We start from the raw sequence: 18,084 nt of genomic DNA on the forward strand, positions 1-18,084 counted from the left end.
CAGCCACAGAATCACTTAAATCTTCGGTCACTCAGCACTGCATGTAAGTTTATTAACACTTTATTCCAGAAAGGAAAACAGAACATAAACATTGTAATTCCAGTCAGTGTCCATTTTTATCAGCGCTTTGAAGAAAACCAAATGTTCAAGCAAACTTTGACACAGTAAACATGTAATATAAATAATACATAACGGGTATCATGTATAATATGGCTCTTTATTGCCATTTCTGTAGTCTGCATTTATGTAGCGTATTACCCCTAATGGGGCATTAAAGCATGCTGCTATGGAAACCTAGGTTGTTAATCCAGTGGTTGCTGTTTATTGGGATTAATTTTGCTCTTAAGAAGACCATTTCTTGAGGTTATCATCATTTACTCTCTGGTAAATTTAATTAAAAGTGTAACGTGCTTATTAGTGAGCTATGTGAGTTCATGTAAATAATTGGTGGGATTAATAGAAAGACTAGATGAGTTTAGGTTTTGTACGATTGCGGGGATATGGGAGCAAAGAAAGATGGGTTGTGATTGATGTAGTGAAGTGTGGACATTTTGGAGGAATGCAGTACAATAATAGAGATTAAGGCGAACATGTATGCAATGTAATTTAGAGTGGGCTGCACTCTGCGAGAGGAGGCATGCAGAGAATTGATAGTAAGGAGAGGGTCATACGAAAGAAAACAAGGAAAGGCAACAGTCAGACTTTATAAATCAGGATCTAATTTGATGCAAGGTTTTAATAATCCAGGCGAGGCTTTACTGAGGCAGCATGCAATCTGAGGATGCACAACTATAGAAAGAAACATTGCATTAGTGGTATATTAGGTACTTTTGATAGGCTCTAGAAATTGGCGAAACATCTCTGCTGCTTCTCTAGTCCTAGACTAGTGGTTTTTAGCCTGAGGTCAGTTAATGCCTACTCGGGGGTCCGCGACTGTCTGAAAAATTAAATAATGTTAGCAGATACTCCCCCCAAAAAAACAGCGAAAAGTGCTTGGGTTCCTCTCTACTTAAAACGAAGAAATATCTAGACTCGTGCAACGTTAAATACGCCAATGTCTTTTCTTGCCACACCCAGCATAATACATTTCGTTCATCTGCATATCTACATACTCGTCTGCTAAGCTTCCCTTTATTGAAGGCTATTATTCAAACTTAAAAGAGGCGCTGAATAGCACAGTATTCCGTAGATTGGGAACTGACAAACATCAGTATCTCCAATTGCGCAAAACTACTGAACATCGACATGATAAAACATATAGAATAGGGTTTTCCAGTGTTGAGACCTAAAACCGGATCCACGCAGGAATTTATTTATAGACACGTGTGAAAAGTAACAAATAATCTACATGTTAATCCTTTTCATTGTATGTGGCTGGCTGAGCCTGTCGAATTTGTAAATCACTCGTTGTCTAACTTTCGATACCGCTGCTGTAGAAGAAATATCAACCAGTACTTAATATTAGCCGGTGGTTTCCGGTGCGGGGCACCTGTTTATTTTTGATGGCCGGCACTTATTCTTCTGCCTCAAGCATTACCTGCGAGCAAAAGACACATATGGGAAAGGCAGAGGAAGAGAAAAACGAAAAATAGTCACAAAGGGAGAAAACAGCTGCAAGAGTGAGCTGAAGGGACAGGGAGTGGCTGTAAATGAATTAACGAGGCCCGAGATGGCATCAGGATTAAGAGCCTCAGTATTCTGTGCTCTGTGCACATTTCATTGCAGCATCCGCGAGTTTCAGAGGAGGGCTTTGGGCACATTTTTAATTACAAATTAAGCACTGATATTAACCCATTATGGGAGAGATGAGTCCTAATAGCTTTCACTGTCTTAGTGAAAATCCATAACGTACCACCAAATGCTGCTTTGCAGGCTTACATATATTTTACTTTTTGAACACTTATAAAAATCTTGTCGAGAAGTATTTATGATTGCTCCTATCCAGTTATGTATTTTAAGAGTGTGCTCAACGCGTGAATTTAACACGTTTTATATTATGTTTTCTAAAGCGGTAATGTTTTGTACATTAATATCCTAAATTATTCTTGATGATAGCTCGAAATAAACATGATGATGATGATTTTTTGGTGTGTTGCGAATAGCCATTGTCATGCTCGGCAATAGAGACCGCATCCTCTCATGTAGGATTTCAATTCCATAGTGAGCACGGGATCTTATGTACTATTTCTTTCTTTATGTATTTAGTTATTTGCTTTTTGTGTGTATGTCTGTACTGTCAGGTCCTAAACATCATTTCCTCTTGGGATTCCCCGCTGTTAGGGCACAGGAGGAGGACCTTTTAGCAGTTTGGAAATCTTCAACACCAAATTCTTCTGTATTTCTTTATTTATTTGCAATTTTTTATAGCGCAGACAAGACCCGAATGGGTAGAGTGCTTTACATAAATACAGTTACTATTGCAATAGCAGGGTTCTTGGCTTCTTTACATAAGAAAAGTTTCTGATAACAGAATTTCTAACAGGAATCTCATGAAATAAAGAGTTTCTACAGATAAAAGCAGTTCACATACAGGCCGCCACAAAGGAAAAGCTAGCAGAGCATATTAACAGTATTGCATTACGATTCCACTTTGATTGTAACTTGTGAGGGAAACTTGTCTCTCGTGAAGCATGGCTACCAGATCAGGCAGAAAGAAAAGAGCACGTAAGCAGACTAGAAATTAGTCCCTAAATCGTTACCATGGTGGATTTCCAGAAGTTCAGGTAGCGAGTTTAACAATAATGGAGGGTAGCCCTCCCATCACCCCTCTCTCTGCATATCACCCACCTGGGCATCTGCCCCAGGCATGCCCATTCCACAAGCAATATAAGCACAGAGGCCACTTCCTTTGAGCTGCTCAGGGTGCGATGATGGGCAGGTGAGGGTGAGATCTGGCATGTGAGGGCATCCAGTGCATGGCCGCCACTCAAACACCACAGAGCTCCCAGCAGTGCAGTTTGCCAGGTGGGAGCCACACACCCCACACAGACCGCAGGACTTGAATCGGTACAAAGAACACTAACGCAGAGGAATCTGCTTTGTATTCAGAGGGGTGAGTTATCCTTTGTTATGTAACTGACTTATCATCTTGTCGGCCAGTAGAAAAGGTAGAGGTCACTTACAATTAAATCTGGTGTGAAGCACAGAAGAGCATGTCCCAGTGTTGTGTATACTTGGAAATGCATATGCAACACCACTACGTCCTGAGTGTAACATGTAGGAGCTGAGCTCCTGTCTTCGCTCCAGCCGTAATCCTGATGGCATAGTCCCTGTAAATTCTTGTGGTTAAGCATAATTCCGGGTATACAAATTTGTTTGTCAGTAATAAATCTTGGGGCTTCTAGGAAATAATCTGCTGGGACATCACTGTACATACAGCCTCTGTGCAGCATGCGTAGACTGAGAAAAGGGGACAGATACCGTCCATCATGTAAGTAAATAGGAATTCAGAGGCGTTGTTTTGTTTAAACCAATGGCAGTACATATATTGTTGGCTTGTTCAACTAGAAGAGCTGCATTGAGACAGGAGCACAGGCCACGTCCAGAATAGGAGAGCCCCACATATATGAAGGTTTCCAGGTAACTGACACTTCCTGGTGGGCCCACTCACTCTGTGTGGCAACATACCTAGGGACATCCTTTATCCCTGCGCACGCAATTTGAAAAGAAACTCAATGTAGTGTCTGTAACATATAGTATATGTGCACGTCGTATAAAGCAACTCCACATTTTGTTAATAAATTTATTCAAACACTCATTCTGAGAACAATCTTTTCACCAGTTTGTAACCACACACCCCAAGGTGTCTGCCAGTACAGTATTCATTTTGTAGTTAGGGCATGCACACTTTATAAGATTGACCCTGACTCACTCAGGGGATCTACCCGAGACACATACAGTCTACAGGCCCTGTACAGGTTGGGCCTTGCAAGAGGAGGTTCCAAAGACAGAAGGTAAACTGGAGATAACTGTCCCATTCCAGCATTTATCATGTATGCCTAAGGGCCAGTCTATGCCTCATGTTTTCCCTCAGTGTGCTATGAATTTTGTTTTACAAGCTTGGTAGGTCATTTCCTTTCACAATCCCTGTTTCTTCTTCTTTGCTTCCTTTACTTACTTTTCCCACCCTCTCTCTCCTGTTCCGGTCTCTGTGACTGAAAAAAGACCAGGACTGTTTTTATGAAAAACAAAAAATAACTTGGAGAACTGCTTAGTTTTCAAACGTTCTCGCTACTTCAGAGTGAGACCAGGCTTTATAATAGTTATGGTCTGACTCCAATCCATACTTTAGCATGGATAAATGCACTTCACAAAGCTCAAACAAGGAAGAGATTGGGCTACTGTAAAGGGGGGTTCTTAATATTGATGATCCATTCTGAAAGTCATTAGTGCACACAGTAACTTTGGTTCCCCGCCCTTCAGGTGAATAAAAAGATCAGCTTAGGTTTTGAATGATCCCAACTAGAAATGGAATGATGAATGTCATGGTCAACATTACATGCATCCCTCAAGTAGCAATAATTCAACAGAAGCATAACACCGTTCAGGGCATATGGATCATTTTTTCTAGGCTTACTCCAAAGCAAGGCTATGCTCTGTTGGAATCCTGTGAAGGGTAGAAGCTCCTAAACCTCCCCTAACATTGTTAGTCAGAGGCATGCCTGTTCCTTTAACAATCAGTGTTATCCACCCACAGTCAAAATGCAACAAATATATTTTAGGCCGCTAGTCAAGGCACCTCCCTCTCTCCCACTACTTACTCTTCTTTTTATCATTCCCCTTTTATCACTCTCGAAACATGCATGTTATCTGTTCTTTTTTTTATAACACCCTGTATGTTTCCCGGCTCAATGATATTATGAAGCAGACCAGTGCTAGTCTCCCTGGAAGATCATGAGATAAGTAGAAAATGATGTCATGTTCGCTGATTTAACTGAGAAAAAGTGTACTAACTCTGCCCAAGTTCCTATTCATGTGCAAGAGTTTTGTTTTATTGTCACTATCAGTTGTGATTTCAGCCCTTGGTGGAACAGGCGCTATCCTTCTGAACATCAGACAGGAGCTGCTCACATCCTTGGGTACTTACCTAGAGCCAGTGATATCACTGACCGTGCCACTCTCCTCCTACATATGAGCTGCAAACGAGTTTATGGGTACTGCGTGAATGGTTTAAGTACTTCCTCATGATCTGGACTGTCAGGCCAGCCTCTACTCCTTCTGCCCGGCTCCCGATAGTAGCCGTGTTAGGGTTTCATAGCCCTCAGCCTTTTGCTGATTTTTTTTTTTAACACCTATTCTGCTCTGCTTGTGAGGATCGTAGAAGGGAACGAAGTTGGCTTCGACTTATAGGCAAGTGACACCTTGATCTTTCTTAAATTATGAAAGGAAATCAGAGACCATGCACCAGTTACAGGTTGCACTCCTGAGTTGAGAGTTGGATGTCCCGCGATCGGCTCTGCCTCATCACCTCCGTGACTGAAGTCCTGATAATTTGGTCCAGAAATCTTCACCTACCTCCCATTTGACCGTCCTCTGACATATGGAACCTTAGAGTCCTGTAAGTCATGTTGTAAAATTATTCTTCACATCCCCCCCCCATCCCCTCCAGCCAAAAAAAAATTATTTTTAACTTGTGTGTTCTTGTGATTGCTTTTGTCATAATGGCTTGTGCTAATGCTCACTTTTATGTCCCTCCTGCCCTATTAAAATGGGATCCTGAGAGGGCTCCGTACAAAGATTTCAAACAAACTGCAATGGGTAGAAAACCAGGCAGCCATGCTTATCGTCATGCCTCAAGTTTACAGCCAGAAACCTGTGCTCCTTCTCCCAAACTTTGCCTTCACACTGCTAGGTGTAGTGCAAACTGAAAGTTCCACGCCCCTCTCTATCTCAGCGTTTTATGTATGCTTGAGGGCCTGGAAACTGACGTTTTGTAGCACCTATGACTTGTAACTTCCTCTCCTGCAGCCGCTGACCATGACATCGGTATAGGCTACTCATTGCTAACAAGTAGGTTGCACAGACTGGCACATATTTTATCCGCTCCCTTCACTCCTTGGAAAGGGACTCCAGTTCTGCAAACACTCCACTGGCTGCCTATAGCTAGAACAGCAATGTTGAGGGCACTGCATTGTCAGCAAAGTCTTCCAAGGAAATGGAACACTAAATCTATAATTTAAATGAAAAAAAAAACACAAGCAAAACAGGATACTTAGCTCAAGATTTGCACCATGGACCATTATATCACCTTACTATAAGAAATCCATAGGAGGCACTGCTTTCTCATTACCAGCCACTATGCTCTTTAACTTGCCACCAATGAAGATATGAAGCATTCAGGAGCATTTAAACTTCAGAAAAGAAGTGAAAACATGGGCATTGTGCAAGACATTACATCATCCCACAACCCTGTGATAGAACCCAAAATTATTATTGTAATTTGAAGCACAGTACAATCTACAGGTTACATCCCAAAGATATGGAACAGCCCACCCAGCATGCTACTTTCTACATCCAATTAAGCTATGATGGTCTTTCCTCTGGCTAGCCTGTGTATCGTATAGTAATGTACATTCATATGTAAACTTTACAGCCCACGTTAATGCGAATACCAACTAGTTCATCCCGGCTTCAAAATAACTCCCTTATGCTGCCTAATACTCCTACACTCAGATAAGACATATCTGCTAAGGGTGTTGTCCATCACCCACAACTGTACCAGCCCATAAACCAGCCACCACTAACTGCACAGACAGTGCAAAATAAATGAAGAGATCTGCCACATGCTGCTGACCAATTGGAGGACTCTAATTCAGTGCATCATTTCATTGTCCCAACTACATACATACTAAAGACCGCTTCTTTGCATCTCACAATGCAAAACAGATATGGATGGTAAAGTCCATCCTAGCAGACCCTCCACCATTCTTATCTCCAATCATGCCTCCTGAGGACCAAAACGTTTTAAACAAAATATCTCAGATTGTACAACCCAATGCAGAAACCAGCTAAGAGGACAATGATCATAAGAAATGCCATGTAGAGGCCTACAGAACAGATCATAGCTGCCGCTTACTGAAAACCAACTGCATGTCAACCTCTCACTACTCTTCATCCACCAAACTGCTAAGTGCAGCATCCCGTTAACACAAAACTGCACATAACTGCACCTCAGTAGTCATCACACAAAACAAACATGGAAACACTTCCTGCATAGAATCAGAACCAAAGACAACATCCTTACAACTGCACACCCTAAATGGGACTTCATGCTGCCCATGTAGGCAACCAATTCTGTGCACCCCAAAGGATAGTAAGCACTGTAAAAATGTTTTAATACAATGCAACAATGTAATTTAAAACAGCCTGACCTGGAGAGCCGTTTTAGTTTTTACTGAACTTCTAATGGTTGATCGTTGTGGTACATAAACTGACTTCCCGTCCAGAAGGCTTTCACTGAGTAGCAGGCAGAAGAAAATGTATCTTGAATGTTTTCAGCTTCGTAAGAGGATTACAAGCCTTTCTAGTGAAATGTAAAAGGATATTTTAATTATTTTGTTGGATATACAAAATGCCATTTTTTAAATCAGTCGCAGTAAGGTTTGTTGCATATGTTTTTCAGATTAGCAATTTCATGTGCTCGGTGGGTGGTCAAACCACCTTTTTATTAGCTGCTTTTCTAGAATGCGATTTTGTATGAAAACATATTATTCTAAACTACACTACGAACTAAATTTTACTTATTAACCTCTTTTGATCTTCTTTGGGGTCTTCTTCCCAAAGAACATAACGCAGTTGAGATTTTATTTTTTAATATTGCTTCGAGATTGTAATACTTTTTGGATATACTGAAGAATATTAGAAATGCATGGTATTCAAATTTTTATTTTTAATTGTATGGATCGTAATTGCAGTTAGAACAAAGATATTTTTGTTTTAAATACATTGCAGAAAAAACATCCAGCGCTAAGGGAAGGAAGCCTAATACAGGTGGGACTAGAATTTACAATTTTGTGTAAATTGTACATTAGTTCTACGCAAGTGCTTTTTAGTCAGAAATTTCCTTTCATTCTAAACAGACAGGGTGAACTCAAATTGATTAGGACGACCTGGGTGGAAACCCTATCTTAATGAATTCAGAACGTAACACCCTACCTTCAGTCCTGTGGTGGGCTTGCTTGTGCATAAGGAAAAGGCATCTTGTGCTAACATAAAAAGGTCAGTTCTACTGTCTTAGCCAAATAAGCCAGCAAATTTAGCCCAGCTCTGAAAAGGAGTCTTTTGATTTACAGTGGACTGTCTTTCCCGGTCTCATCCTGATTTAACCACTGTGAGTGTGAGAGTCACTGAATGAATGAATAAATTAATTGATGCATTTAGAAGACACACACCATCTGAGTTGGTCTCTTGGCATTGGTCATTAAGTCACAGGGCAATGAATTCCAGAAGACAGGCCCTTGAGGGTCATACGTCCCTTTTAAAAAAGCTTGGACTCTGAATTTGTAATCACTGAGGAAACACTGTGGACAATGTTGCAGTTTCCATCAATATTTTCCAATCATTGTATTTTATTATTTTTTTAAGTTTGGGAGTTTTGGTGTATGTTATTGCCCTCATAGCAACAGATTTCATAATATCAGCGTCATTTTCGAATTGCATGATTCCTTCTGTCATTTCTGACCAGTCCCTATGCTGCAGTAAGAGACAATACCTTATGCCTTTTTTTACTCTGAACTGATTTCATAATTGTATGATGTTGATGATGTGAATGATAATGACATGTGATTTCACAGTCACTCACCTACTCTTCATTGGCAAAATAAGAAGTCTACACTCCACTCCAAGATCACATCAGTGCTAACCAGCCCTGCATGAATACCAATCTGGCTTCAGCTCATGCTGCAGCACAGAGACACTTATACATTGTAGATAATGCCCTTCGGACCAAGATGAAGACGATGCCTACCTCCAGATAATGCTGGAACTGTCAGTAACCTTTGACCCATTTGACTATCCAACCCTCATCCACACTCTGTAGTCTTGAATGGGTTTACTGGCATTGTCCTTCACTGATTTTTCCTCTTACTTTTCCAACTAAAACAAGCTTGTTTACATGGACTTCAAAAGATTCCAACAATCCTCAAAGTCTCCCTGGGTTCCATACTATCTCCTCTCATCTTCAACATATACATGGAGCCATTAAAGCTCTATTCAGAGATACCAGCATCAAGATTTACCAATACGCTGACAATACAGAACTCTGCTTGAGTGTCTTCTCTGCCTCAGACAGTCAACGTCTCAACACCGCCTGCAACTCATCCAAACCTGGGTGTCAAATCCCTCCCTGAAGCTGAACCCAACCAATGCAGAATTCCTCTTATTTGCCAAGAACAAGCAAGCAAACATTGCAAATCTGCCACAATGACATGACCTCTGACAACTTCGAACCCCAACTTCCACCAAATGGGAAGTCACTTAGATTGAGCTTGCTCCATGGACTTCTATACCTAACAATGGAACCCCTTTATAGGCATTGTACAGGCCATAGCAAGTCTCATCCAGAGATGGAAGACACATTAGCATACCATCTCCATCCTTGTGGAACTCAATTGGCTCCCCTTGATGGCTCGCACCATCTTCAAAGCCAGCTGCATCATTTACAAGACCAGCATAATTAGCACCCAGGCCCATCTTGCAGACAAACTGCCAATATTTGTTGGCTGTTGGCACACCTGCAGTCAGGCCACCATCATACTGGAAACTAAAAAAGAAAAAAACAATGCAGCAAGCATTTTCTACCTGTGCATTTAGGCTCTGGAACAAAATCCCCATATCCATAAGGACAACCCCTGCTTCAGTGTAGTAAAGGGTTGAAGAACCACCTCAATCAATCAATCATAACATTTGTAAAGCGCAGTGCTATCACCCCTAAGGGTACCTGGGTGCCGAAGGTGCCTTGTCTCTGAAAATAAGCAACCCTCTTAAGGGTGTTTTGTTGAATGCCTATGTTGTGGAGTAGGTTGAGGCGAATGTGGTAGGAGAGTGTGTTGGGCGCTGCGGAGAGGTACAGAAGTATCAGAGCTGCTGACTCTCCTCGGACGAGGCGGGTCCTGGTGTCGTGGTGGTGGCAATCAATGCAGTCTCTGAGCTGTGGTTGGCCTGGAATCCTGATTATGAGGTGTCAAGAAGGTGATTTTGTTTGAGGTAGTCAGTGAGCTGTTGGTTTATGGCTTTCTCAAGCACTTCAGTCAGGAAAAGGAGCAGGGAGATTGCTCTTTATTTTTTGAGGTGGCTGAGGTTGGCTAAGGTTTTTGTTTTAGGAGAGGTCTGACCTCTACCTGCTTCCATTCGTCCGGGAAGGTTTCTGTAGAGATGTAGGTGTTGAGGATCCAGGTTAGTCCTGTACTAATAGTGTTGGCTCTTAGGCTGAAAGGTCAGTGGGGGCATGGGTCGTCAGGTGACTCAGAGTGGATGGATGACATGATGGCTGCAATGGTCTGTGTGGTAATCGGGGACCAGGAGGTTATGGTGTGGCTGGTGTTTGCTGCTTGAGAGATGTTGTCTAGGTTGAAGGTAGAAGTTTGTGGTCGATATTGTTCTATATGGTGGTGATCTTGCTGTGGAAGTAGTCAGAGGGTGTTGCAGAGTTACTGGGATGGGTGGATGGTGGTCTCTGTGGCTATAGGGCTAGAGAATTCTTTGATGATTTTGAAGAGTTCTTTCGTGTTGTTGGCTGCAGTGTTGATTCAGGTGGTGATTGGTGCTTTTTCTGCTGCCTTAATGTGGTGGTGGTAGTTGTTGAGGGCTACCTTTTAGGTGGTTTTGTCGGAGGGGTCCTTGGTAACGCTCCATTGTTTCTCGAGGCAGTGGCAGTTGCGTTTGGAGTTTCTGAACTCTGGAGTTTACCATCTCACTGGTTTGGAGGTTTTGTTGGTGATAGCTGGTGTCAGAAGGGCGACTCTATTGGCGGTGTTGGTTATACTGGTGGTAAAGTTTTGAACGACCTGGTTGAGGTCGAGCTCTGCGGTGGGCTCAGGTTGTGCAGTGCCTAGAGCTTGTGCCCATATGGTCTGTTACCTTGCCTGAACTTTGGTAGGGTAGCTGAGGTGCTCGGAGGTGGTGTGCTGGGAATTGGAGATGGTTAAGTGGATGATGAAGTGTTTGGTCTAGGTAAGTTTGGTCAGGTGGGTGATATTGATTCTGCTCATAGAAGTGAAGATGGCATCCGGTGTGTGTCCTGCTTTGTGCATGGGTTTGGTGACCAGTTGGGTGAGGCCGATGTTGCTGAGGTTCTCTATGTGGGAAGTTGAGTTTGTGTCATTAAGGTGAAAATTGAGATCACACAGTAGGACGTAATGACGGGAGTCGATGGCGAGGGGGACGATAAGGTTGGTAATGGCGTCGCAGAAGGCTGGATGTGCTCATAAGGGACTGTATGCGAGGGTGCCTCGCATCGTGGCATTGGCATCGCAGTGGAGTAGAACGTTCATGTGTTCCTTGAGGGGCGTTGGGTTGTCATGAAGGCGATATCTGGGTCGTGGGTGTTGATGGTGTCCCAGATTTCTGTGGCGTGTTTGCATAAGGAGTGGATGTTTATCAGGGAGCACAGGAGTGGAGCTTGGTTGCTCATAGTCTTCTGTGTGGGTGCAGTGCGGGCGTTGGTGTGCGCAGGTGTCCCGCGTTACAGGGGAAGCTGCATTGTAGGCAGGTGAAAGGGTCCTTTGGCTAAGCGTGGGGAGGCCATGAAGCAGCTGTTGATGGGGTGTCAACATTCAAGGCATGGAGCTCCTTCATGGTGTAGCGTGGGGGGTGAGAGGATCAGGTGTCCTGGCACTATGTGCAGTCCAGGCACAGACAGGCTTGCCTTTGGAGCGCCAACAGCCTCCATTATATGTCCTAGGAAGTGTGATGGGCAGTGGTGGGAGGCGGGAGCGGCAGTGTTGCAAGGGAGATGTCAGCAGGGGCGTGAGTGGGCGCATTCAGGCACAGGAATGTGTACAGAGCTGTCACAATCATGCTCAGGAATGCAGGCGGATCTGTCAGAATCAGGCTGAGGAATGCCAGCGGAGCAGGCACTTCTCACAAGACTGCGCGGAGGCCTCCATTATATGTCCTGGGAGGGGCTGGGTTGGGAGGCGGGGATGGTGGGAGGGGCAGTGGCTCAAAGGAGTCATCGGCAGGGGTTCAGTAGACGCAATCTGGCTCAGGAATGCGGATGAAGTGATCGCATTCAGGTTCAGGTTCAGGGATGCAGGTGGGCGCAGCTGTTGCATTCAGGCTCAGGAATGATGGTGGAGCAGTCGCAATCAGACTAAAGAATGCCGGCGGAGCTGTTGGCGGCAGGCAGGTCGGCTGTGGAGCGGCTGTGGAGCTGTGACTGGCCCTCCTAAAAACCACAATATCTCGTGCAGTAATAATCCAATACCAGCTCTCCACTGCCTTTTTGGCTAGGTTTGCACAATAAAAAAAACACATAGATACATTCCGTTGACGTGAGTGGTGTATTTGCAGTGTCATCTATGACGTAATGTGAGTGGCCGTGAGCAGTGAAGTCAGGCGGAATATGGTTTCATAGCTGACCATTACTTGTGAATTTCAGTGTTATTTTAGGTCTTGAATCCTAATCTTAAAGTACTTGTAACTGAAGATTATATATAAAATAGTTCTTTAGCCAGTTAATATTGAAACACCCATTTGTCCACAGGACTTTATGCTTCTGTTTGTATTCACGTCTGGAAAAGTCTTAAAGTCCTCAACCTTGTTCAGCACATAGAAGCCTGATTTTCTTTCACAAGCTACTTGATCAAAAGAAACCATATCTTGCAGACATATTTGGTTCTTTCATTCATCATGTATGTGGTCTTTTCTAATGGAAATATTTTCCATACTATTATAGATCAATAATTTATTAATTGGGGAAATCACGCTTCCTTGTGATAAGCCAGAATCTGTGTAGCTACCAATACCAACTTCGTTTTTCTAGGACAAATCTCATTTAAGTGGGCATAATTGTCTTTCACAAACTTAATATGGTGTTAGTTTCACCGGATAAATTCTCCAGTCTTATACTTTTATCAAATATCTGTGACATTCCTTTGCCCACTACGGTTCCATCAACGTCTTAAGTGTCCAGAGTGCATAGTGTTAAGCTTTAGCACTGTATTTAATTTGACAGCCTATTTTAATCAACACCTACAAAATCAATTGCAGTCAACATTTAACTAAGAGCACTCTAATTCGGCAATAACAGCAGTTCAAAGTTCTAAAGAATTAAACACATCCGACAAGACTCAGCCTTGAAGGTTGATCTTGTTTTATCAGGACACGGGCTTCAGCAGATACTTCTGTGGTAAACCAGAAATAGGCTGTGGGGAGAAAACTGTGCCAACTGTGCCAAAAGCTAAGTTGTACTGTTTAGAGGAAACATTTGACATCATAATCTCAAAAATGTCAAGTCCAGCTATCCTGCAAAGGCATCTTAAGTACTTAACTCTCATCAGCCGTTTTTTGCCACATAGTTCCTCTGGAAGGTGTGCAATGGAAGGAACCTGAAATCTGTTCCCTGCTGTGGCATTGTGCTCAGTTATCATCTGTGTGTGTTTCGGATACGTTCAACTTTAGCAGCCAAAAGGGATGATATAGTGCATTAAAAAAAAAAAGTGTGGTGGGAATAATCTGGGTGTATTACTTACTCTAGTAAGTTTTACTGTCAAGTTTTCTCTCTTCCTACTGAGAAATGAAACACAGTTTATGTTTTTGGAGAAGAGGGAAAGACGATAGCTGACTGAGACGCTTGCTGCAAGGCTCACCTGGATGGGGTGGAGGAGGGCATGGATATTTGTCTGATCTATTGTTGCTCAGTGTTTATATTGAAGTTTAATCACGTGTACACCAGGGTAACATATTTTATCACATTTAGCAGCCGCTAGTGGCAGCTGAGAAATTATTTCTATTCATGGAGAATTATTTCATGGACAGTTTGAAATGTTCATAATGGAAGAGGGAGAAAGTCCCAATCCCAATAAGTAAAATACACCGGATCTTAAACTGGTACAGTCCAATAGCTTTTTAAAATGGTACAGACAAGCACTGCCTGCTGTCAATATCGGATTGTTATATACTGTGCTTAATTGCTATCTAGTAAATATTGCAAGCTAACTGCATAGGGATGTGGCTTCACTCTACAATCCTCCGAGAGATTTCTGAAAGCACGATCAGAGATACCTCGGGAATGAATGTGTAGTCTTGTTCCTTCCCACAACTGCTTGGGAAGTTGTTTGCCAAGCAGGATGATTATCTTCTTATCAGCTGGCAATGCCGCTTCCACCATCAGAGAGAATGTGGATATGGGCTTGTGTTTCGTGTTGTGGCATCTGAATAGTTGTGTGGACTCTAGTTTCACTGTGAAAGAAATTCCTCTGCTGAATGTGTGGTGTATCAGAGCTGAGGTTACTCTCAGAAACTGGAAAATATTTGGAATAATTGGCAAGCTTATTGAGAGAGACCCCTTATGATGTAGTGGTATGTGATTCTTGTGGGATTGGGAGGGGGTGGTTCGATTAATTTGTTCTGGGCATAATGTTACACGCAGTTCTTGTTGAGAACCGTATTCACATTGATGATAATTTTCATAATTGTGTTGTGACTTGCCACATTATGATGCCCATTTTACAGTTGATCCACCAATTGTCTGTGATATACGCTGAGCAGCTGTTTCGTAAAAAGATTAAAAAAAATAATAATAATGCCAACAGAGTCAAAATTTACAATTTTGCTGTGGGTGACCACGTCAGGAATCATTAACCAGGTCAGATGGGAAAAGGCAGTTCCAAATTCGCACCCCCTTACAGAACGGTTAAATTTGTTAAGAAAACTGTTTTCACCCAAGATGAGAAGTGTTTGAATGTTCAAAGGATTTTCAAATGCCTACCAGCTTGTGAGAGTGAGTATGAATGTGATGAGGAAATCCTATTAAATTAAGACCCATTGTTTTAATTGTTCCTTCTCCAACTAGGGAAAGATTAGTGACTACCAACAAGGGCCCGAATTTGGAGATTAGTTTACAGAGATCATTTCCAGAGAGCACAGTGATACTTTTGAAATTTGAATTGACTTTTAGTGTAATGATTCTATTGCCGGAAGAGTGAAAAGGTTTTCAGGACTCTCTTAGAGAGTCATCTAGTAATATTTTTGTTGTCTATTCAGAAGGAAAATATTTTATATCCTATTCCTCACTCCTTTCCTATTGTTTCGACTCCTCTTTTTTCCATCCTCCATTGGTTGTGCCCATAGAAACTCACAAATGTTCTAATTTTCCAGCAGCGTTTAATGATGAGGCATCAGGTGTATTTTTTCCTATTTATTCACACAAATAAATCTTAATTAATGACTATGTCTTTAATGTAACACTCTTCCAATCTGTTTCCTCAACAAACCATACAATAGAGAAATTCCTACTTGTCACACTTCACAAAATTGTAGGCTCTCACCCCTGTATGCACTCACTTATCTCAATGAATCTTAAGCGCTTTTGTTGCAGCTGCCTTACTTTCCACAGAAACTGACCGATAGAGCAGTGCACTCTTAATTTTTATGGAGGAAGCATTTGCATCAGTAGCAGCTCACGGGGATTCCTGGGAGCAGGGCAGGGGAATATGCAGGGGGGGCATTAATACATTATTAAAATGTATTAAAGAAAAAAAAAACGTAACTTCTCCGTTGTGCGGTGCTCCTCTCTCCTGCGTCATTTCTCCAGGCACAGGCTCCCAGCCTGCCCTGCGCCAATCCTGACGCTGCTCAGAGCAGCGTCCGGGTTAGCTGGGAACACCCAGCCAGGGTGCTCCCAGGCAGACTGGAAGCCTGTGCAGGCTCTCCGGGTTTGAGAGAGCCTACTGCGCATGTATATTTGGCCGGCCGAGACTGCCAGCCAAACATACATGCGCAGTGAGGGCAGTGCACGTCACCCCGCTGCCCCGCCCCTTTCAAAGAAAAGGATAATAAACAGTTTATTATCCTTTTCTTTGAAAGATTTAGCAGATCCCGCTGCTGGTGGTGAGGAGAGGGGGGTGGGGGGAGGCGGGTGACGCCTCTCCGCCATTATGAAGAAGCCGCCCCTGATTTGCATCACAAAAAGGATCACTATGCAAGCTTTTAGCATAAATTATTTTTACCCTTGGAAGACCAGTCAAACCGATTTCACCTGAACTTACCTGCAGCTGTGAAAAAGGACCTAGCTTTTGTGCCTTAACTATTGCTTATGAGAGCTGTACTGAGCAGGCCTCGTCAAGGTCTGTCAGCTCCAGGCTGAACTAGATAGGATGCAGCTAATTCAGGAGGAAGCCATTTCACCGTGACGAAAGAATACAACGCATCCATGTCCAACCATCAATGAGGATTACAATATACTACGATTACAAGACTCTAAATACATCAGGCTCTCTCACTGCGAAGCTGAGTGACGCCACAGCACCAGCGTCCAATTATCCCGAACAAAGTCTAAGCCCTAACCAACTAACGGTGCAGAGTGCTTCAGAATCCTGCTCAACAATCAGCTAGCCTGACCCGAGAGACTACTAACCTATCAACCAACAATCACTGGTACAGCAGACCTGGTGGTGGTGGTAGAGTGTAGGGTGGCTAGCTAGTGCCGCCACATTGGGGTGAGCCCTGCAATACGGAGACGGTCCCACTAGGCTGGGGTGCAGTTTGTATCACTGGTGTAAGCTCCCCATATCACTCTCCACTTACAGCATCAGTAGCATTAACAGCAATTATATCTTCATCTTCTGAAGATAAGAGCGCAGGCACCTGACGTTGGTGGTGTCGAATGACCTACAGTGCTACTAGTAACAAGTTAAGAGCGACTGGGAATGAAGCAAATTGAAAGCACTGACTGAACCAGGTATCTCCAATACTGAAGTGGGCATCATGCACTCTTTTGGATTTAGCCTTCCGTTGTCATACGTGTTGGCAATCAGGAGATAGCCAGCTGACAGTTGAATTCAGGCATTTTTCTGGAATGGACATAAGAGTAAACCTGTGTTTTTCCTTTCTGATAATTGGAGCTCCTGAACCCTCCTGATGTCCGATCTCAATAACTTGCTTTAACAGTTACCTGAGCTTTCCAGTTTTCGTTCTTTTTACTTTGTGTGTTATTCGAATCTTGAGAACAAACTCACTATGAAATGTCCAGCACCTCCATATGTAGATAGATCACTGCTGCACAGGGGCACTAGTTGCCCCGAGGTATGTGATGAATATTTGAATAGGAAACTAAAGAATGTGTTCCCTCTGCCTAGCATTCCAACTACGTATTTGTTCTCCCACACACAAAACAAGAGAGAAGCCAGTTTCATAAGAAAATAAATACAACCTCATAGAGCACAAAAACGAGGCTTGTATGGAATGCCAGGTGGGTAAGTATAAACACAGGACCACTTGCAAGGCCTTCAACCCAATGACTTAATAAAGCTTACTGCAACAGCCAGCCTCCTTAAATTACAGACGAAAAGTGCGCCCGTGCTTCATAAGTTAATTAATTGAACATACAAACGGTGCCATACACCTAGCAATTACACGGTGGCTAGTCAAAGTTCATTATGCAGCACAGACCTGCCTTCAGTTCATTGGTCACATGTGACATCCAAATTAGCTGCCAATTACATTGGGTGAAATAGGGTGTATGTTCTTTACGTCGCTCTACAATTTTCTTTAACACTAGGCACAAATTCAATAACATTCGAAGTGAAATTCACATTTATAGCATTTGAAGAAACTAGTTATTTGTTCAAACGTGTTGAATTGTCGTTTAATGCCTACAATGTGCAGCTATGGTCTGCTTGTCAAATTAATGTTTGCGCCTCCCTTGCACAATGATTACGTTTCTATAAAATGTCTCGAAGAGGAGCAGTTCACGCATTTTAAATATGGAGCTGCTTAGCCAACAGGGACAATACCAAACTTCATGGCAGCCCTGTGCTGAGGTTTAATTGTGGAAGGACAACTGATAGTGTGCTGCCACCGAGGAGCGTACACAGGTTGTGCCTGTTGCATAACCCCCAGCCACCAACCCTTCTCCCGCCACCG

At 42.9% G+C, this 18,084-nt stretch overlaps 2 protein-coding genes across 5 annotated transcripts in view; one reads left to right on the plus strand and one right to left on the minus strand.

Annotated features, from left to right (window-relative positions):
- The window catches only part of CMSS1 (cms1 ribosomal small subunit homolog), a 1,251,672-nt gene that overhangs the window by 145,037 nt on the left and 1,088,551 nt on the right, over positions 1–18,084 (plus strand). The window lies entirely within an intron of this gene.
- FILIP1L (filamin A interacting protein 1 like) overlaps positions 1–18,084 on the minus strand; it is an 840,953-nt gene that overhangs the window by 4,926 nt on the left and 817,943 nt on the right. The window contains exon 1 of one of the 4 annotated variants that reach the window (XM_069204875.1): positions 7,371–7,389. The exons of the other annotated variants lie outside the window; for them this stretch is intronic. The gene's annotated coding sequence lies outside the window, so the exon portion shown is untranslated. Of the gene's footprint in view, positions 1–7,370; positions 7,390–18,084 lie in introns of those variants that run through there. 4 annotated transcript variants of the gene reach the window in all.

This window comes from Pleurodeles waltl, chromosome 8 (assembly GCF_031143425.1).
Source record: "Pleurodeles waltl isolate 20211129_DDA chromosome 8, aPleWal1.hap1.20221129, whole genome shotgun sequence".
Classification (NCBI taxonomy): Eukaryota; Metazoa; Chordata; class Amphibia; order Caudata; family Salamandridae; genus Pleurodeles; species Pleurodeles waltl.